This window comes from Mastigoproctus giganteus, chromosome 8, assembly GCF_048544385.1.
Source record: "Mastigoproctus giganteus isolate SK-2022 chromosome 8, ASM4854438v1, whole genome shotgun sequence".
Lineage (NCBI taxonomy): Eukaryota > Metazoa > Arthropoda > Arachnida > Uropygi > Thelyphonidae > Mastigoproctus > Mastigoproctus giganteus.
Genome location: NC_143582.1, coordinates 162,631,721 through 162,645,504, shown reverse-complemented (window position 1 = coordinate 162,645,504; position 13,784 = coordinate 162,631,721). Strand labels below are relative to the sequence as shown.

Sequence of the window (13,784 nt, the reverse complement as noted above, 5' to 3'; positions counted from 1 at the left end):
AAAGTAAGTGTTAATTCATCATCATATACAAGAGATATTGTCAAGGAGAAAATGGAAAAGGCTCTGGTAATATGGATAGAAGACCAGTCACAAAAAAAAGTACCAGTAGATGGAAATGCCATCAAGCAAACAGCACTAAGAATTTACAGACAGATTAAAGAAAAGGAGCCAAGCACTTCATCTCAATTAAACAGAAAGTATGAATTTTCTGCGAGTACAGGTTGGATGACAGGGTTTCTTAAAAGGAATACTCTTCATAATATAAAAATTAAAGGTGAAACTGCATCTGCAGATGAATCGGCTGCTAAAGTATTCTCGCAGGAACTTGCAAAAATTATTGAAGATGGAGGATACACTCCTGATCAAGTGTGGAATGCAGATGAAACTGGTTTCTTCTGGAAACAAATGCCGAACAGAACGTATGTAGCCAAATCGCAGAAAACTGCTGGTGGTTTTAAGGTAGCTAAGGATCGTGTGACCTTATTATTTTCCTCTAACGCTTCAGGAGATCGTATGTTGAACTCACTGCTGGTAAATCGAGCCCTAAACCCACGTTCAATGAAAGGTGTAGATATCAATAAACTGCCTGTTCACTGGATGGCAAACAAGAAGGCCTGGGTGACTACTGCTATCTTTATAGAATGGTTCAACAAATGTTTCATCCCAGAAGTCAGACGTTATATGAATTTGAAAGGTCTCGAATTTAAAGTTCTTCTGATTCTTGATAATGCACCCAGCCATCCTGTCTTGGAACACCCAAACGTACAAATTTTATTTCTGCCACCTAATACTACATCTTTGATACAACCAGTAGACCAAGGTATAATTGCGACAATTAAAACATACTACGTAAAACGAACATTCTAACATGTTTTGGACAAACTGAATGATGAAACACTAACAGCCATTGATGTATGGAAGAAATTCTCAATTATGGATTGTATCAATCAAGTTGGATTAGCGTTAACTGAATTAAAACCAGCAACTTTAAATGTGTGTTGGAAAGCGGTTTGGCCACAATGTGTAAAAAGCAAAGATCCCATCATCCTTAATACGACCGCATTTCCCAACATCATTACAATGACACACAAAATTGGTGGAGAAGGATTCGATGATCTATCGTTTGAAGATATTGATGAATTGTTAACCGACAAAGCCATCATCCTTAATACGACCGCATTTCCCAACATCATTACAATGACACACAAAATTGGTGGAGAAGGATTCGATGATCTATCGTTTGAAGATATTGATGAATTGTTAACCGACAAAGCCCTAAGCGAAGATGAAATATTAGAGATTGTCCTTGGGACTCCTTATCCCACAGAACATAGTGATAATGAAGAAAATGATCCTGTTCTAAATGCAGATTTAATAAAAGAAGGTCTGGAACTGGCCAGAAAATTAGGTAATCATTTTGTCAAACATGACCCTAATGAGGAATGCGCTGAGAAGTTTCAACTTGAACTGAAATTGTTGATAGCCTCTTACAGAGAATTATATAACGGCCTAACCAAAACACGAACACAACGATTAATAACTGAATTCGTTCATAAAACCGGTGAAACATCAGCACCAGAGGAGACTCGTGCTGATTTTGCTCAAGAGATCACAGAAAGAATTTCATTAATAGAGGAAGAAGATGATGTCCACAACATTTCTAGTGATAGCAGTGATATTCCAGTCGTACGCAAACGTATGCGCTGTTTATTATCAGAAAGTGAAAACGAATAAAATTTTGTTATGTGTAAAACAGATTTTTTTTGTTCATGAAGAATTCATTTCATATGCATACAAATTTACTTTAATACATTTTCATTACATATTATTACATGTGTATTTTGTTGAAATAAAATAATAAGCTTAAAAAGAATATTTTTATGTGTTTTTTTTTTAAATTATTTTTACTGATTTTTTAGATCCGGAACCAATCTTCTTTTCTTCCATAAATACAATGTATTTTTTTACACGAATTTTTTTTACACGTATTTTTCAGGAACGTATCTATCGTGTAAAAACAGAATTAGGTGTACTGTGTTTTTGTTTTTCTAGGAATTCACTATAGGGTTTATGACATACAATTCTGAATCACACTATATATCTTATAGAGCTTTGCTTGTATATGTAATATTTAAGGTGGCTGTTTGCTTTGATATGTCAGCAATAATCATTTACAATTAATTTAGCATATAGGATAAAAATTAATGACATATAGGAAATTTAAAAGCTTTTAATTTTCACAGATTTTAATTATCAATGGATTCTCGAATTATATCATAGTGTGAGTTTTGCAGCAGCAAACACTGCTTTGGAAAGTTATAGGAAAATTTTCCAGTGGGAACAAAGTATTGTACACAATTGCCAGAAATTGGTGTTATCATGGCTGAGTTTAACCCTTTTGAGAGTGGGTATCTGGACCCTATGAACACGATCCAGAGTGAGTTTTTTCAAGGAATTTGTAATAAATTGTACATATGCTTTTAAATATCAATTTTTTTTTTTTTTTTTTTTTCATATTTTAACTTTATACTTGAATGTTAGAGCAGGAGTGTTGTCAAGAAAATTAAAAAAAAAAAAAAAAAAATCAAAATATAAAAACACTTCATTTATTTTTTTCTTTGCGGTAATATTAATATTATTTGTTTATATATGTATTATTTTATTCAGTTCCATCAACTTCTGAGACTCAATTCTAAAGGATTTCTTCATATTGGTTGCATCTGTACCCTCCTGTGTTGCGTTTTTTAAACCTATTGTGATATTACTAGCCTAGTAATATCAGTAAACAGAGTTGATAGATTGTAGCACATCTGTGCATAGTTTCAAGAGAACATATATGTATACAGACATAAATTGTTGATACTGTATTGAAAGAAACTTCTAAACTTATATATACATGCCTAATATTTTTAACAGTTGACTTAGATTATAAGCATTTTTGCTTGTAAAATATATATATATATATATATATATATATATACAGGGTGTCTCAAAAATATTGGTACGGACATTTAGGGGAGGTAGGTAACATCTAAAGGAATGTGAATTGCATAGGAACCCATAACCGGAAACGTCACGGGAAAGTAGTAGCAGATGCACAAGAAGCAGAAATGACACAAGACAGTAGATAGTGGCAAACATTTATTTGACATAATATTAACAATGGAGTACGAGATGGATGCAGTTCATGATGTTGCAACAGATGCTCGAAGGTTCCACCATGAGATGCGATGCATGTGTGACACCGACGCAGCATGGATTGGTGGACACGGTTGAACACACCTGGAGTTTCTTTGACAGTAGCAGCAGTGTAGATGAGTTTCGCCACGATATCCATTTCCATCTTCACAGGCAATTCATACATAATAGATTTGAGGGTCCCCCACAGAAAGAAATCAAGGCTCGATAAATCAGGTGAGCATGGGGGCCAGGCAACGGATCCACCACGGCCAATCCATCGACGCCCAAAACGCCTGTTCAAATGGTCAGGAACACACCTTCCATAATGGGCAGGCGCCCCGTCATGTTGAAACCAAAATGTTACGTCTCACATTTGCTGGAACATTGTCAAGTAACCCTGGTAGAACTTGTTCAAGAAAGAGCCGATATTTAGCGGAGTTCATGCAGGATGGTAACAGGTATGGGCCGGCTAAGCAGTCACCGACCATACCTGCCCACACATTTATTGCGAAGCAATGTTGTGCTGCATGGGGGCGCACACCGTGTGGGTTGTCGTGAGCCCACACATGAGCATTGTGCTAATTGAATAAGCCTTCCCGAGTGAAATTAGCCTCATCCGTGAACAAAACATAGGCTGGAAAATTCGTCTTGAACACTTTCTGGGAGAAACCACTGCGCAAAAGCCACACATGCAGGATGATCTTGGGGGAGCAGTAACTGAACCCTTTGGAGATGAAAGGGGTGTAAGAATTCGTCATGCCAGACACACTGTACACTGCAACGAGACACTCCTAAGGCAGAGGCAACGGCACGTGTGCTGGTAGTAGGATTATTCTGGACGGCATTCAACACACTTTCTTCCATGACGGGAGTTCGTGTTGAACGTGGTCTGCTCGCACTACTCCTGTTACCTCTAAATGACACATGCGCAAACAAACAGGTGTCCGGTACCTGTCTGTCTGGGAGGCGTTCTCCATAAATTCGTTGAGTGGCTCGTCCATCGCCCTCTGCTAATCCTTACACTAGGTGCATGTCTGCCAGCTCACAGTTCATATATCGATGCATGCTCTTCGTGCAGCGACTACTGCTTGAATGAGTAAACCAGAAATTTTCCCTCTCGCAAACTGATGAGCAGCACCGTGTACTGACTTATGGTGACGTTTCCGGTTATGTGTTCCTATGAGATTCACATTCCTTTAGATGTTACCTACCTCCCCTAAATGTTTGTACCAATATTTTTGAGACACCCTGTATAATATATAGCATTAGCAGAGGCACACGATGCAAGAAGGCAAGCTTATACAGCATCAGCCAAAAAAAAAAAAACTTTCCATTTCACTGATCCATTCATTCCAAATGTTTGTCTAGTTCTGCCTTGAATTTATTTAAGCTATCAACTTCAACAATACCAGATGGAAGTTTGTTCAGCAATCAGCTACCCACTGGCTAAAGGCAAATTTCTACACATCTATCCTACAACTGTCTTTCCTTAATTTGAGTTTATGCCCTCTCAGGCAATTATTCTGAGCAAGAGGAAGAATCCTATCATCATTGAGCATGCTCAATCCATTCAAGGCTTTATTCACCTTAATCAGATTGCCTCGCAGGTGCCTAGTCTCCAGAAGCTGCAATTTTCAAAACTTAAGCCTTTCTTCATAAGAGCACCCCTTTGTTCCCTTCACCAATCTTGTTGCCCTTCTCAGTATTCGTTCTAGCAACTCTACCTCCATCCTAAAGTGACCTGTATACAGCACTCAAGGTGTGGCCTGACCATTGCCTTATACAAAAGGATAATCACCTCCTTGTCTCTGCTAACAAAATTCCTATATACTATTGACAAGATCCCATGATCTACTCTTGCAGCCTGTCTGCACTGCTCAGAAAACTTCATATATGACTGCACAATTACCCCAAGGACTCTTTCATTCTCCACAACTCTGAGTGTAACACTACATAGTTGCAGCAGCATACTGTCATTAATGTTATTAACAACCCTGCCAACCTTTGTATCATCTGTAAACTTTGACATTAAGCTTGATATACCTTCATCAGTATCATTGATAAATATACAAAACAACAATGGGCCCAACACTGAACCCTGAGGGACACCACTAATAACATTAATCTACGTAGAGCAGTACACATTGACCATCACTCTGTTTTCTCCCAATCAATCATTCTTTTATCCATTATAGCAACTTGCCCTTAATGCCATACTGCACCAATTTGTACAGTAGTCTTCCATGTGCAACTGTATCAAAAGCTTTCCTGAAATCGAAGTATATGATATCAAAATTATTTTTTGCATCCAGTTCCTTTGTGACCACATCGTAGTATCCAGTCAAATTGGTCAGACAAGACTACCCCTTGACAAACCCATGCTGTGTCTGAATTATTGCTGCAGTCTTGTCTAAATGATCCTACAACGCGTCTTTAACCAGTGACTCCATTATTTTCCCTGGAACAAAAGCCAAATTAACAGGTCTGTAATATTGATCCCCCTTTGTGAATTGGAGATACATTTGCACATCTCCAAGGATGCTCTCATAATTATGGCTAAGGGTTTGCTTACTTCCTTTTGCCTCCTTTAATATAATTGGATAGATTCCATAAACCCCAGGTGCCTTATGTTTAACTTCAACAATTTCTCCTCCACTTTGCTCTCAGTTATTACAGAATCATTTAACTCCTTGTTAGAGTCTGATAAACATCTGGCCCTCTCCTCCTTGAATAACTCCAATGTTTGAATGTAGATGCAAAATACACATTTAGTTCGGCAGCTATCTGAGAATGATCATCTACAGTCAAACCATTGATATCAAGTGGACCTCAAGTGGACCAATCTGATTCATCCCCTTCATTTTAGAGTTTATATAAGTAAAGAAGTCTTTGCTGGTTTTCTTTGCATCCTTTGCCAAAGTTTTTTTCTTAATCTGCCTTCACTTGCCTAACCTCCTTTGTGACTTGATTACAGACTAGCTTGTATCTACCATAGGCTTCTGTGTCACCTGACAATTTATGTACATCCCATGCATTTTTCTTCTCTGCCAAGAGTCTCATTAGTTCATCTGACATCCATTTGGGCCTGAACCTAGAGCAGTATTTCTTAGTTGGAACAAAAAACTAGTAGCTTTCAAGATTACTTCCTTGAATGTTTCCCATTTAGAATTTGCTGTTGGTAACATTATCAGTTGGTCCCACTGTATAGAACCTAAAAAATCTTTGAGACCAGTGTAGTTGCCTTTACAAAAGCAAAAACCCTTCCCTTTACCCCTGATGGTAGTTACATCTTTAAGTAAATCCCTCATCAGTACACTGTGATCTCTGTTACCTAGTGGTTCCTTTATCTGTAAATTCTTAATGCATGAATAATCACTTTTGGTAATCAGATAAAGAGTGCTACTCCCTCTTGTTGCCTCTCTAACATGCTGCTGTAGAAAACAATTCTCCAATAAATCCACAAAAGTCTTGCTGGAGTGTGAGTGACCAATTGACAAGTTCCAGTCTATATCTGGGAAGTTAAAATCCCCCATTATAAGACACTGATTTACTGTCCCACTCTATTTCTCTGTATAATTGTTCATTAGCATTAGCATTAGTAGAGGCATATGATGCAAGAAAGCAAGCTTATTCAGCATCAGCCAAAAAAAAAAAACCCCACTCCCATTTCACCCATCTGTTCGTTCGAAATACCTGTCCAGTTGAGCTTTAAATTTGTTTAGGCTATCAACTTCTACAACAAGTGATGGAAGTCGGTTCCACCAACCAACCACCTGCTGGCCAAAGGCAAATTTCCGCACATCTATCCGACATCCGTCCTTCCTCAATTTGAATTTATGCCCTCTGAGGTGATTATTCTGAGCAAGATGAAGAATCCCATTGGCATTGGGCATGCTCAAACCATTCAAAGCCTTATACACCTCTATCAGATCACCTCGCCGGTGCCTTGTCTCCAGACTCTGTAATTTGCAAAACTTAAGCCTTTCTTCGTAAGAGCAACCCTTTGTTCCATTCACTAATCTTGTTGCCCTTCTCTGTACCCGTTCCAGCAGTTCTACATCCTTCTTGAAATGAGGCCTCCAGACCTGTATACAGTACTCAAGATGTGGCCTAACCATTGCCTTATACAAGGGAATAATCACCTCCCTTGTATAAGGCAATGGTTAGGCCACATCTTGAGTACTGTACTCATTGTACTCATCAGAGTCATTAGGCCTATAACAAACTCGTGATATGCCCTCATTTTTGCTTTCCCAGTGCTTATGTCACACCAAACTGACTCAACATTGCACTGTCCATCTATGTCAACTGGATGCCCTTCCTTTAAATTTTGTGTTTCTTAACTAATAGCATAACCCCTCTTCCCTTCCTATCCTGTCTAGCCTTTCTGTACACATTGCACTCCCCAAATTTCAATTGTGCATCCCTTATTTCTGAGTGGCACCAAGTCTCTGGTATCCCAACAATATGCACCTTGGATGTCTTAACCAGAACTTCAAATTCATCAAATTTGTTTACTATACTCCTGACATTGGTGTTCATTCAAGTATACATGCACCTTGTTCTTTCTCTTAGTTACTCTTAGTACATGTGTGCATCCCTTATCCTGCTTATGAATACTGTACAATATGCAAAACTAAGTAATACTATGGAAAGTGATGTTAATAAAAAGAAACAGCAAAGAAGAGGAATAATATTGGAAACAAAATATGAGATTATAAGCAAACATGCGGCCGGAATGACTGTTAAAGATCTTTGTGTGAAATGCTATCATGAAATTTATAAAGGAAGGAGAAGACTGTCTTGGAAACAAATGACTCTTGAAGCATTTCTGAAGGAGAAGATGACTCCTTGTGCTTCCAACAAACTAACAATGAGTGATAGAAGATCAACAAGTGAGAATCCATCAATGAGTGTGCTTTTAGTCGATGATGATGGTGAATAAACATTATTTAACGTTCGTATGGCATAAATAATTTCTTTATTATTATAATTTGCTTGAATTTGCTTAAACTATTATTTTGTTGACCTTTATTTAACATTACTATGGTAAAATTTCATAACCTCTTTTTTGAGAACATAACCTCTGTTTTTAATGTTATATCTATGGGAAATAAATTCCCGCTTTATGAGCATGCGCTACAAACAAATCAGCTCGTAAAGTTGGGAACTACCTGTATATATATATATATATTACCCATTTCTCTCTCTCTCTCTCTCTCTCTCTCACACACACACCCACACACACACCCACACACACACGCACATGCACATAAGTAATTGAACATCACAAGTGGTGAGATATTCAATGCTTATCTCTAGGGTGGGAGCGGTTACTACATGCATGGATCCAGTCAGTTCTCCCTCCATATATAGAGGATGTTTCATAACATGTGGGTCATACTTTCAGGATCAGTTCATCATCTAAAAAAAAAAAAATAAATCATATAAATGTGATTCTGAATGGTTACAGAGTTAATGGCTCTTTGAATTTTAAAAATTAATAAAATCCTAAGTAAATATGTATCTATTATGAATAATCATTTTACTAGGTACATGTCTGCTTATTCTTATTTATTATCTTATTTTTCACCACTGAAAACTCCACAGCCATAGTTCATAACTGTTCAGAATTGGACACATGTTTATACGAATTTTTTTCATTGTTTTCAGGTCCTAAATCTATCATGAAAGTACAGCCCACATGTGCAACGCCTGTGTGTACAGGGTGGTTGGTCCAAAAGTAAGGAACCATGTTTGACTGTAAATAACACCATTTTAAATATATATTTCAGTTAATTCTAACACAATATAAAGGGCATACGTAAACTTAAAAAAAAAATTAAAACATTTGTTCAATATGGATTTCATTTTGGTCTTTAGAAAACTGTACTCTTTTGGGTACCGAGCAACACACAACAAGGCACGGTTCCTCAGAGGAAGGTTGGCAAATTCTCTTAACTGCTGACTGCCAAAGTTCCAGCAGAGACCTGTGCTTATTACTAAATACACTATCTTTAAGAATCCCCACAAAAAGTAATCACAGACTGTTAAATCTGAGGAGCATAGTGGCCATTCAATGGAATTCCACCATCTGATCCATTGACCTGGAACTTTTTGTCTAGTCTGAGAATTCAAAGACAGTTTTTGCATAATGAGTAGGTGCTCCTTCCTACATAAATAAATACTGAAAATTGATTTTGTCCTTTAGTCGTCTCAAGTAACTTTTTCCTATCATGGTTCCTTCTGGTGATGGGGCATAATTGATTATAGAAATGCATTGTTGATTATCTGCATTTGCATAGGCGATTATGGATTTTTGATTATTGTTTAGCATGGTATAATTGGAAATGTGGCTGGAAGCATACACACAGCTGTATGGTATAAAGCAGTGCTAAACTAAAGCATTAGTTTTGATAACATTAATTTGATTCCCTTCACTGACATTTGTGTTTTTTTAAATTTCATAATTGATTATGACAATCATTCAGTTTTTGAAATAATCAATTTTAACATCCATCAAAGAAAAAAAAAAAAAGGTCCAAGAATGCCTCTTGTCCAGTTCCAGTTCAGTCTGTCATGCCAGTAGTGTTTAAATCCTTGTTAAAGAATAAGGGGGGGGGGTTGTTAAGAGAGCGATAAACACAGTTATGGTGATTAACAGTTCTATTTAGTTTAAATGCAGCTTCATCAGTCCATAACTTTGTAAACTATTTCTGGGTTTGTGATGACACTTGTGACTAAAACTGTTTGGCAAATTCCAGTTGTCTGTCTTGGTTGTCCTCACTCAAACTTCATAGTAGTGTGATGACAAACCTTTTATTTAAGTTCCAAACTTTGCCTTCTCTGAGATTTTTTTTTTTGACCTCTTTGGATATTCTCCCTTACAAGTTTTAAATTGGTAGATATGTTTGAGATAACAAGGTCTATCCCATTTTGGTAGATTTTGCACTGTTCCCACTTCATCAAACTTCTTTACAATTTGCCTTATGATCTTTATTGTGGGTAGTTTATGTCCAAGAAACTCCTTGAACTGGCATGCAACTTCTGTAGCATTTTTATATTTTGCATACCACTTTATTTTAATCCTTCCCTTCATTGTAAGGCTCACAGTACTTTTCTTATGTTCAAATTATTCTGAAACAAAAAAAGAAATTATCATAAACTATGAGGGCTATTTTATAACAAATAATCATAATTTTATCACAGTGTAAAAAAAAAAAAAAAAAATGAGATGACCATAACCTTTCGTACAGAAGCCACAACTTTTGCTTTTTTCAGTGTTGGCAATGACATAGACTTTCAAACAGAGCTTTTTTGCTTACTTTCTGGGTCAAAATGATGAAGCTATGTCTCACCTGCCATTTTCACCTTGTGCAGAACTTTCCCACCTTCAATAAGTTGCAGCTCCTGATAGACCTCCATGTGAACTTGCTGTTGTTCAGGTGTGAGTAGTCTTGGAACCCAGTGTGCCAAATGTGTCATGTGCAAATAGTCACAGAGAATACTGTCCGTGCTTCCTACTGATATTTCAGCATCTTTGCCAGTTGCCTTACTGTTATACGACAATCTTCTCTCATCATTACAGTAGTGTTTATGGTTTCTGTGGTGACAGTAGTGTTGGAGCTCCAAGACTGCTAATTTTTGTGATTGAATCATGTCCATCTTCAAACAATCTAATGAATTGCATTGCCACCTGTGAGCTATATGGAAGCATAGATTCGCCATAAGCCTTCTTTAAATATTTATTTAATCCTTTAATCATTTCATATGCTACAGGCTGATGTTTTCTTGAGACAGAAACAAAATATGAGGCAGCATACTGCTCCTCCTGTGTCACATCCATTGTTAGGTAGGTGCAACCGAACAGGCATAAACTTGACCGACCACCAAGGTCACACACCATGTGTACAATTCAATTGTGTTGCTATGTGATGCAACTTGGTTTGGTCTTAAATTCCACAGCTCAGCTAGAAATAACAAGAAGTACGGTTGTTCATGAAAAATTATGATCATTCTTTATTGAAAAGCCCTCATATTTTTCAAATAACATAAATATTTATATCAGCAGTTATTTAAAATAATTTTCTTAATTATGGACCATCTTATATATATATATATATATATATATATATATATATATATATATATATGCACTCAGTGATCACTGAATTGTAATCACCTCCATGTATAGCTCACAGTATAAAAAGCTGAACAGCTTCGTACACTAGAGGAGTAGTATTTTGAATCTGGTCATGCAAGTCAAAGTGATAAAGTAGCATTCCAGTTATGGAATGTAGTAAAGATATCATGGGGTCTCAAAAGGGCATGATTGTGGGATTTGTACATCAGGTGCTTCCATGTTGGAAATGGCATGGCATGTCTTGTTGGATGCTCACAGCCCACTGTGGTTAAGGTGTACGAAGAATGGTGTTGAACAGGACAACTGTAAAGGATTATGCAGGGTGGATGTTAATGATTAGCAAAGAGTGCTGCACATTGTACAGGCACAATGGCAGGTCACGATGGTTGACATTGCAATACAATATGGGGAATCAGGACCAATATCCCAAATGATGGTGTGCTGCACATTCACGCTTATGGGTTCCACAGCAGACAACCCAAGAGACACCCTCTCCTCAAGAATAGCACAGTTCGTAGAATTGCCTCCTCCCAACACTGAGTGAAAAAGACTTGAGTTCGAGTCCCCATCGATGAAGGGAGGAATTTTTATGGTCCTATTTCACAACATGGCTGAGTTAGTTGGTCTCAAGTGAGGCTAGCCCATTTTTTCCTCCCAGAAATGTGGGTTTTTCATCCAGCAAAACAGAAAATTGACCTCAGAACACATTCAATTTATAGACAGTGTACACAGAGAAATATGGCCTTAGTCACTGATGTGCCAAAAAAACCTCTACTACACTGCTGATCATTGTCGATGGTGAATGCCGTGGTGTCAACAACATGCTGGTTGGACACTGGATAACTGGAAATGAGTGTGCTGGTTGGATGAGTCCAAATACCTGGTGCAACATGCCAATGGACAAATTCATGTGTGGTACAAGAACATGAGCCCATGGACCCAACCCATCATGCAGTGTGCCCGCTATCCAGGCAGGTGTCAGGGGTTGCTTAATATGGGGCATGTTTTGCTGGCAAGAACTAGGGCCCCTAGTGTGTATGGACCAGTTTCACTGGTGAGGTCTACCAGCAGCTCTTATGAAACCATGTGCATCCTGCCTTGGTGCATTTTTTTGGAGAGAAATGGGATCTTCCAAGACAATAATGTGCCATGCCATCAGGCCCACACTGTTCACGACCGGTTTGAGGAATGCAGTGATTACCTATCTTGATTGGCCTCCAAATTGCCTGACCTCAGTTCAGTTGAAAACCTGTGGGATGTTTCGGAACAGGAATTGAGGCATATTGACACGCAATTGTCATCTATTTGACAATGTGGAAAGCCTTGCAGGTGTCATAGGTACAGATCCCTATGGGCATCTGCAGACATCTATTGGAATCAGTGGAGGGATGAACATTGGGATTGGTTGTCCCAATGTTCCTGCTACTTCTAAAAGGGGCGCCTCCATAGCCGGATGGGCAGGAGCAGCAGTGCATAGCACACGATTTTTGATTAGACTAGGGTTCGAGCCGGTGACCACCAAATACAGAGGATGCGGAAAGGTCGGAATGCCCACCACATATCCCGGAGCAATATGGCCTTAGTTGCTAATGCTCCTAAAAACCAAATAAAAACTTATAATAGGATTGTTGGACATCCTTAACTCTGAACTAATTTCAGTTCTGCTATTGCTTTCTGTTGTAATTTGAATGTCATCAAATCTGTCATTTCAGTTTAGGGAAGAGAAAAAAAAACACATAGGGCAAGGTCTAGTGGATATGGAGAATAGGATATTACTTTTTTTTTTTTTTTTTTTGTCTTAAACATTCTTGAATGGAAAGTGCAGTTTGCACAGGAGCATTGTTGTGGTAAAGGAAGACCTCTTTATAATAAACTTGATTTATTTACTTTCTGTCCATTCAGAACAAATTCATAATGAAACATATCCTGAACATTGAAAACAATCCAAAACATTGTTTTCACACTTGACTGAACCTATTGTGCTTTTTTTTTTTTTTTTTGTCTTTTTTTTTTTGTCTTTTTTTTTTTTTTTTTTTGGATGGGCAAGTTTATTGTCTTCTACTTTGACAACTAAAATTTTGTTTTGGGATCAAAGTCATACCTGCATATTACATCACCAATAACAATGTAGTTGACAAAATCAAGGTTACCTTTCTTTTCAGAACAGATCTTGATGGTGAACCATTTGGTCCATCATCAAGATTTGTGCTGAAAAGGTTTATTGTTTTGGTTTATCATTCAATGATTTTTCTGATACCTATGCATGCTAAGGATTTTTTTAATTGTGTTATTCTGGAATGATCCGTAGGGATCCCATTCATCAGCAGTTTCTCAGATGGTTAATCGTCGATCAGAACCAATTTTTCACACACTTGAGCAACAACCATTTCATCACTAATTGAAGTTGAAGATCAGTAATCTTTGACAACTTCTTTAGCTGTTTTGGAAATGTTTCATTCAC

At 37.6% G+C, this 13,784-nt stretch overlaps 1 protein-coding gene across 5 annotated transcripts in view; it reads left to right on the top strand.

Moving 5' to 3' along the window:
• LOC150081971 (CCR4-NOT transcription complex subunit 7-like) overlaps positions 1–13,784 on the top strand; it is a 180,867-nt gene that overhangs the window by 28,484 nt on the left and 138,599 nt on the right. For 2 of the 5 annotated variants that reach the window (XM_090379865.1, XM_090379868.1), the window contains exon 2: positions 8,854–8,923. The exons of 2 other annotated variants lie outside the window; for them this stretch is intronic. The gene's annotated coding sequence lies outside the window, so the exon portion shown is untranslated. Of the gene's footprint in view, positions 1–2,243; positions 2,438–8,853; positions 8,924–13,784 lie in introns of all 5 variants that reach the window. One more of the 5 variants, XM_090379866.1, reaches the window with a different exon arrangement.